This window comes from Vombatus ursinus, unplaced genomic scaffold (assembly GCF_900497805.2).
Source record: "Vombatus ursinus unplaced genomic scaffold, bare-nosed wombat genome assembly UNPS02007284.1, whole genome shotgun sequence".
NCBI classification, from domain to species: Eukaryota; Metazoa; Chordata; class Mammalia; order Diprotodontia; family Vombatidae; genus Vombatus; species Vombatus ursinus.
In genome coordinates this window covers 14,251,033-14,260,450 of record NW_020947062.1, presented here as the reverse complement: position 1 = coordinate 14,260,450, position 9,418 = coordinate 14,251,033, and positions in this window count along the sequence as shown.

The window sequence follows — 9,418 nt, the reverse complement described above, 5'->3', positions numbered from 1 at the left end:
GATCTGGAGACACAACTCACTATTTCCCACCTAGATCAAAGGAGAAAAAAAAAGATGATCTGGAGGAGAGGGGTCTGGGCTAGCTCAGGGAGAAGACAGAAGGCCAGATAAAGGAAAGGGGGGTCACATTCCATTGTGTGCCCAGCAGACCATAAAAGGAAAGGGAAGATTAACAACTGGCCCAGGCCTCCTCTCTCCCAGTGAGGAATGTCAACTGCGAGGTACCCTCTGTCTAATTTCAATCCACAGAGCTGTTTTCTTCAACTGTCCAATTTAGCTCAGCTCAGCTCGATTTTTTCCAATTCACTTGAAGTTACAAGTATTTAAGGGGTACCTCCTATGTGCTCTGGTCAGGAAGGCCTGAGATGGAAACTGCTTCTGGAAGTTCCCTTTCTGGATGGGGTGATAATGGGCACATATGTGACAACCAAAGAATGGTAAGGGTCAGAAAACAATCAAATGCCAAAATGTTGGCTACAAGTAATGGGTGAGAGAATGAATAAATAGTATAAATAATGGAATTATTATTGTACCCTAAGAAGTGACAAATATGAATAAATGGAAGGAAAGGTGGGAAGAGACTGTGAATGAAGCAGAAGCAGGGTAACAATAAACACATTGCTGATAACTGTTAAAAATAATAGCTGCAAAAGCTTAAAAAATGCACAGAAGAAGGAGTCCAGGAAGGAATGTGGAAGCAAATTAAGATCCTTTTGTTATCATGTTAAAGTTAGTAGGTACCTTTTAAAAACGAATTGTAAATAGTGGGGTTTACCATTTCATGTATGTTCATTTGAAGTTTTTGCTTTCCTTAATTTTTTCAAAGTTTAGAATTTAAGAATAAATTTTAATGCAGGAAGCCCCAGCAATTTTGGTTGTTTTGTTTCGTTGTTTTCAATCGTGTCCAACTCTTCATGACCCTTTTGAGATTTTCTTGGCAAAGATACTGGAATGGTTCGCCATTTCCTTTTCCAGCTCATTTTACAGATGGGGAAACTGAGGCAAGCAGATTTAAGTGACTTGCCCAGGGGTCACATGGTTATGGCTGAATTTGAACTCAGGTCTTCTTGATTCCATACCTGATACTCTATCCACTTTACCACCTAGCTGTCTCAAACACTTGGGGTACAAGCTATTAAGTGTGCTATGGGAAGTCAGGAAGGAGAGGGGTCTTGGGAGACCAGAGAGAACTGGGAAGACTTCTTGGAAAAGGTGGGATGTCAGGAATAATTTCTTTTGTTGATGAGGGAATTCCTGACAGAGAAAAGAAGGAACCCCAAACTTGACCTGCATTTATCCACTGGAGAAAATGAGCAGACACAGTTTTGTGTCAATCCTGGAGAAAATATTATTTCCTTTAAAATAAATTTTTTAAAGCACTATTTACTATGGAGGCAGCCCTAGACAAATCATTTTTACTTCTGGAGTACTTAGTTTTCTCCTTGTAAAATTAAGGCACTGGACTAGATCACCCCCAAAGACTAGTCCAGCTCTAAATCTATCAGGACAATATCCCTTAAGTTTTATGCAAAGAAGGGTGGTAGTGGTGGTGAAAGGGGGGTGGCAGGATGTGATAGCATTGGTGTCTGCCCGATCATGCACATGCCCTGCTCTTTGCTTTTTGTGCCTGTGATGGATTTCTCTGACTTTAAAGAAAGAAATTAATTTAACTTATTCCTCTATGCGATCATTAGAAAAGCTTTTAATGAACACAGTAAAACCCAACTAATTATCACGATGGCATTGAACGCTAAATAAAATTGACAGGGACCACAGATATGATCCAAATAATTCTCTACAGTTTATTAAAACACATTTATCATATTCCATCGTAGAGTAAGCTGATCATATTATTCCATGATAATTTCACTAATATTTCCTCTTGGTGTTTAATATTTAAGTGGAGTTTACTGATATTAAAGTCATAATGCATTTTATGGAGATGACCCTGCATTCTAATTACTGTTCTTGGTGAGGGATGGTAAACAAGTCAGTCTTGTTACATGCCTTCTAGATGAAAACAGAAGTTCTGTTGAATAGTGGGATTTTACTTGGAAAGGACCCCACTCAGCCACTTCCTCAGTCTATCCTTTTATCTACACACCTGTGTGATATCATGGCTAGCCCTCATGAAATTTGCATGTGTGGACTGACAGTCAAGTCCATCCCAAAGGGTAATTGTCAAGCTGTTATACACAGTCTTATCCACATATTCCCCAGACAACTCTAATGAACTCTTAAATGGAAGCTTGACAGATCCATGAGAAACCAAAAAGAGGCTTTCTATATAGTTTATGTATTTCTATAAACACAGGAGTTGCTCTTTCCTCGTCAACTTCTGGCCATGAGAAGTAAACCTGCAAGAAGACTGTTTCTGAATTGCTTTATTTTAGCAGAGCTAGAAACAGTAACTGATTGGATAGTGTCTCAAAAGATGAGCCTTCAAGACACCTTATTAGAATGAAAATGGATATATGTATATAAATATGTATGTATATATACACACATATATACATACGTACATATGTGTGTGTCTATCTGTCTGTCTGTGTGAGTGTGTAAAGAGTATAAGCCCTGGCATTAAAGGACCTAGATCCAGATCCAGTCAGGTCTGCTATTTATCACTTGTGTAATCCTGACTCAGTCTTGGGGAAGTACCCTTCTCTCACAGCCTCAGTTTCCTCCCCTGTAAAATGAAGCAGCTGAACTAGATTACCTCTATGGCCTCCCCCAGTTCTATGGCCTATATTTGGATGTGTACATATGCTTACATAGATAAGAAAATAATTGACATTTATACAGTGCCTTAACACTGCAAAGTGCTTTGCATATGGTAGTTCATTTAATCCCCATAAAAATCTTGTATGGTAGGTACTACAGGAATTGCAAGTTGTCAATTGAGAATCTCACACATCTGTAAACCACCCTAACCTCCTACACACCTTTATCCTCAAATTTAAGGACCAGGCTGAGGTAGACCATGATTGCCTTTTTTTAAAATTAACTAAATTTTTTATCAATATCTTTTTTTTTAAATCACCATAATCTCTCCTAGTTTCTCTCCCTCTTCCCCTCCCAGATAGCCATTTCATATAACGAACAACATTTTTAAAGACAGAAAAGAGAAAAAAAAATGTAAATATGTGTATTATCAACACCTATGGACCTCAGATTATAAAAGTGTGCATACCCTTTGACTCAGCCATAGCATTACTAGGTCTGTATCTTAAAGAAATCAAAGAAGAAGGAGAAGGACTTCTATGTACAAAAATGTTTGTAGCAGCTCTTTTTGTGGTGGGAAAGAATTGGATAGGGATGCTCATCAATAGAAGGGTGGCTAAATGAGTTGTGGCATATGATTGTGATGTAATACTTATTATTGTGCTATGAGAAATGGTTTCAGAAAAACTTGAGAAGACTTACATGAACTGATGCAAATGAAGAGAGTAGAACCAAGTGAACATTGTACACGGTAACAGCAATATTGTAAAGATGATCAACTGTGAAAGAATTACTGTGATCAAGACAATGATCCAAGACAATTCCAAAGGATCCACGATGAAAAATGCTATCTACCTCCAGATGACTTTAGATGTAGAACAAAGCATAGCTTTTTGCTTTCTTTATTTTTCTTTTTTTGTCTTTGTTTTCTTTTGAAACATGGCTAATATGGTAATATGATTTGTATGTCTTCACATGTATAATCATTATCAAATTGCTTGCCTTCTCAAGGAAGAAGGAGACAGAGGAGGAAAGGAGAAAATCTGGAACTCAGATTTTAAAAAATGAATGTTAACTTTTTTTACATATAATTGGGAAAATTTTTAACAAATTAAATAAAATATATTTTAAAAAAAAACATCAGGGGACTTCTTGTCTCTGCCAATGGATGGAGGTGGAGAATGTCTTCTCATATTGCTTTTTTCAAGCTTGTCCTTTATTTATTTCCTTTATGTATTTGTCCTTTGTATGTCCTTTTTTTCCAAGCTTGGCCACATTCACTTTTTTGTGGCTGGTCTTTCCATTTACATTGTCGTAGTCATTGTATGAATGATTTGCATCCATTCATGTAGATCTTCCCTTCCTTCTGTATATTCATCACATTCATCATCTTATAGTATAGTAATATTCCATTACATTCAATTTGTTGAGCCACTCCCCAATTGATGGATATCTGCTTTGTTTCCAACTCTTTGCCATCACAAAAAGTATTGCTATAAAATTTTGGTGTATAGGGGGATTTTCTTCTTATCAATGGCCTCCTTGGGGTATATAAGCCCAGTAATGGAATCTCTAGGTCAAAAGATATGAGCATTTTAATAATTTTATTTTCATAATTCCAAATTGCTTTCCAAGATGGTAATACTATTTCACGGCTCTATCAACAATGCACTTGTGTGATATTTTATCATACATTCCTACAACCCCTCCAATTTGGACTATTTCAATCTTTTGTTAATCTTTGCTAATTTGCAGGGTACGAGATCAAACTGATGGTTGTTTTGATTTGCTTTTCACTTTAATGGAATGAACATAGATTCTGAAATCAGAAGACTTGAACTCTAATCCTTATTTATTTATTTATTTATTTGGCTAGGCAATGGGATTAAGTGACTTGCCCAGGCTCACATAGCTAGTAAGTATCATGTATCTGAGACCTGATTCGAACTCAGGTCTTTCTGACTTCATGGCCAGTGCTCTATCCACTGTGCCACCTAGCTGCCCCATAGTCCTTATTTCTTAACTGACCTTGGGTGAGTCACTTTTACTTATTGAACCTCAATTTCTCCATCGGTAAGAGGGGATAATACTAACAAGCATTATTAATCTCTTTTTATTGATTTTTTTTGGGTAGCTAGGTAGCACAGTGGATAAAGCACTGGACCTGGGATCAGGAAGACCTGAGTTCAAATTTGGCCTCAGATACTAACTGTGAGACCCTGGGCAAGTCACTTGACCTCTGTTTGCCTCAGTCTCTTTACCTGTAAAATAGAGATACTAATAGCACCTCCCTCCCAAGGTTATTGCGAAGATTAAGTAAACTAACATATATAAAGTACTTTGCAAATTTTAAAGCATGATATAAATGTATATGCACACATATGCTACATATCTATATGTATACATACCTGTATATGTAAAATTATATATTTATATATGCATATATAATTTGGTTCTAACAATAACCCTGGGGGTTAGGTTATCACCTATATACTTTATATGTCTCCTATATATATTATAACTCTTTTCATGGTGGCTGGGGGGAGGAAATCACGTGGGAAGTGATTGCACAACTGGAGTTTTTGTTATTATTCTACCCTTATGCATTCCCTTATTCACTCCTCTCTCTTCTTTAGCCATGGAAGCATCTGCCCAGCCTTCTACCATGACAGGATGCTATGGACTGGTTCCTCCTGGGGGAGGGGCTGTAATTCTGTTGGCTGTGTGCCTGCTTCTATTTCCCTAGCAGCCTTCTCCTTGGGTCATGAGCCCTCGCAACATTTCCAACAATATCTTTAAGGTATCTGAAATAAACATGGTGTCAGTGAGTGGGGGGTGGCAAGAGGGAGGGGTTGGGGGGGCCAAAGGAACAGAATCAGAATTTGCTGCATCAGCTAAAGCTTGCAGGAGAAAGATAAGGGACGCACAAAAAGCCAAGTGAATTATGGCTAACAAATACATCAGAAGAACAGAGATACCACAGAGACAGGAGGCCTCCTAATATGAGGTAGGGGGCAGAATTAATGATGGTCCTGGAATGGTGGAGGATGGGAGCTCATTTTTAAGGCTGTCTTTCACAAACTGAACAGAGGGAATTGATTTAGACTATTAGAGGAGGTAGAATACTGCTGGGGGATGGGGCAAGGAATAGGAAAGCCGGATGGACAGAACCTCAGAGAGAAGCAGTCTCAGAGGTCATTCTCTTCCATATCATGTCTCATCAGGAAGCCCCTTTGCAACATATCTCATTTGAAATTGTCCAGTCTTGGGGAATTCACTACCTCCCAAAGCATCTTAGTCTGCTTTTGGACCGTACTGCTTTTAAGGAAGTTCCTCCCTAGGATTATGGGATTTAGAACTCAGAATGATCTTAGAGTCTAAACCCTTCATTTTACAGATGAGGAAACTGAGACCCAGAGAGTTTAAGTGCCTTTATAGAGGTCACATACGTAGTGAATAGTAGAGCTCAGATTCAAACCCAGATCCTCTGACCCAAATCTAGCTCTCTCTCTCCTACATTATACTGCCTCTCTAAAGTATTCCTCCGCACTTTCCACCAGCTGTCCCTAGTTCTACCCAATGAGGTCAAGCAGAATCAGTGTATTTACTCTTCCCCATGATAACTCTTCAAATTTGTGAAGACAACTATCATGTTCTCTTGAGTCATTTCTCCTTCAAGAGAAACCCCAATTTTTATCAAACGATATTTATATGGCACTACATGTACTCTACCAACTTTATTGCCCCTGCCTGTAATTTTCTTTTTAAAATGTGTGGCCTAGAATAGAGCATCATGCTTCAGTCAGTCTTCATTATTGAAGATCTGATTTCAGCTATCCCTCATCCGTGCTTTTAGCTTCATATTCACCCATCTTCAGGGCACATAATGAAATCCTATTGGATTGAACTGAATCATGCCTCAGTCTCTCTTCTGTTCCTGGAGTTTCTCACTTTCTTTAAAATGCCTCATGATTCGAAATGGTTCCAACCTGGAGAAAAGAGAGCGATCTTAAGGGGACACGGTCACCAACTTCAAACATGCGAAGAGATGCTACGGCAGAGAGAGATTGCATTTGTTCTGCTTGGCCACAGATAGCAGAACCAGGGGCTAGAAGTTTCAGTAGCTTCCTGATTGACTTCCCTGCCTCCACTCTTCCTTTGCCAATACATCCTCCCCACAGCTGCCAAAGTCACATTCTCAAATATAGGTCTGACTGTCTCATTCCCAGGTTCAAGAAGCTTCAATGGCTCCCTACTTTCTCTGGGATAAAATACAATCTCCCCTGTTTGATATTTAAAACTTTTTGTAGACGGACTCCTAGAACTCACTCCTCAGGCGCCCACCCAACACTGATTCTGTCGTGAGAATCCTGGCTCAGGCATTCTAAACACAAGCTGAGGGGCTCTGGGCTTGGACACCCTTTATCCCTCCCACTCTGCTCCTCTTCCGCATGCAGATGTTGGGGGGCTCTGTTAGTGTCCCTAAGTCTTGTTAACAAGTGCTTTGTCAACAGAACATGTTGCGGGACATGGGTGCAATGGAATATTACTGCACCATATGAAATGGTCATAGAATCATAGATTTAGAGCTGAAAGGGAACTTAGAGGTGATTGAGCTGAACCCCTTCATTTGGCAAATGATGACATTGGGACCCAGAGATGTTGTAACTTCCCCCAGGTTACATATCTGAAGCAGGATTTGAATGCAGATTTTCAGAGATGGTTAAATGGTGCATTGGCAAACATGCTGCACTTGGTATTAGGAAGACCTGAGGTCAAATTCAGCCCCCAGATGCTTACTAGCTATGCCATCCTGGGCAAGTCATTTAAATTATGTCTGCTTTAGTTTCCTTGTCTATGAAATGGGAATAATAATATCATCCACCTCCCAGGGTTATAAATGAGAAATTACATTTATAGTGATCTGTGAAATCTTAAAGTGACATATACATGTTAGCTATTATTACAGTTATCTTTTCCACACCACAACTTTCCCCTTTGCGATTTCGATATGTTGTGGGTTGGCATAAGAAATTAAGTGGGAATTTTGGGGGAGTTTTGCTGCCAGCAGACTGACACAGAGCCTATAACCAAATAATTAACCCATCAGATGAGGAAACTGAGTCTAAAGAGGTTAAGTCAAAAAGTCAACAAACTTTTATGATTTGATGACTTCTAAGTTCCCTTCTGCGCTCTAAATCTGTGATCCTAAGTCTTTCTTTTGAGTGGAAGGACACCATTATGGCTGTGTAGTTATCCTGGGGAGGCATATCTTTGTGCTCCACCACTGTGCTGTCTCATTGGGAAGGTAGCTTGATGTAAACACATCATAAAAGTAAAAGAAAATGATCAGACTTCTTCTCCAGTATGAAAGGAGGGTAAAAATATTTTACACGGATTTTCCTGATCACGGGGGCACCGGACCCCAAACCTCTGCGATGTGAAAGGGATAACTGTATTCCTGTCTCCATATCTTGCTCCCTAACCAGTATTCCACCCTGTAAGATCTGTGAACTAGCAAAAAGCAAAGTGAGTAGAACCAATAAAACAATAATCACAATGATGACAATAATGCAAAATGGAAAGGAAAAAAAAAAGACACATTGGAAATGTTGTGCTTGGCACCGCAGGGCAGTTCTGTGGGCAGTGGGGACAAGTTGTGGACTTTAATCTATGTCAGGTAAAATCCCTTAACAATCAGAACTGCCTATAAGTGCAATGGCCTGACATGGGTGGTAGTGAGTTTTGTATCACTGAAAATCATCAGACTTAGACTAGATGATCACTTAACAGGAATCTTACACAGGAGATTCTCCCTTGGACTAGTTGGCTGCTGAGAAGCCTTTCAGTGCTGAGCTTCTGTGAAAAAGGTTGCTTTTCTTTCCTCAAAGGTGGGGGATTATGTATTCAAGGGGAACAGATGACAAATGCAGGTCATTCAGGTCCTAAGTGTGTAGGCTGAAAGAAAAGAGTGAGCCTGGGCCAGGTGAACCCTCCATCCTGGGTGAAATTACCCAGAAATCACTCCTCTCTCTACACTTCTTTTCGCAGACACACATAGTCATAGGTACCTGTAATACACTGGAAGAAGAATTCATTTTTCATTCCAGTAGCAATGATCAGGGTAGAAATTTAAGAGAAAAATCACATTCTTATTTTAGAGGAGGAGTTTTAATAGCCTGGGGGTCAATAAACTTTATATACATATATTTTAATATAATTGGTTTACTTTGTAATCCTAAACATTTTGTTTTATGAATCCAAATCATCTTTCTGAGAAGGGGTCCATAAGTTTCACCCAAGAAGGGACAAAGAGGCTAGAACATAAAAAAGATTAAGAACTCTTGTTCTAGAGGGTGCACAGTAATTAGACAAAATCAATGGGGAGCAGGAGACCTATGTCAAGAGGTACTGTGCTGCCATTCTGGTGGATAGATGTATAATTACGTTGGAGTATTTAAGGAAAAAAGGAAGGTGGTGACTATTGTTGCTGGATGCGACGTTGACAGAAACCCTGCTCTCTTTGAGCAGAATTGGTTTACAAATAAAGAAAGGAATTGAGCCAAAGAAGAGATAAAATGAATAGAATGCTGGAGTTGGAGTCTGAAAAACCCCTATTCTAATCCTGCCCCAGATGCTGTGACCCTGAATGAATCCTTCTTAATCTTAGTGCCTTCCCTCTGAGATTGTCTCCAAT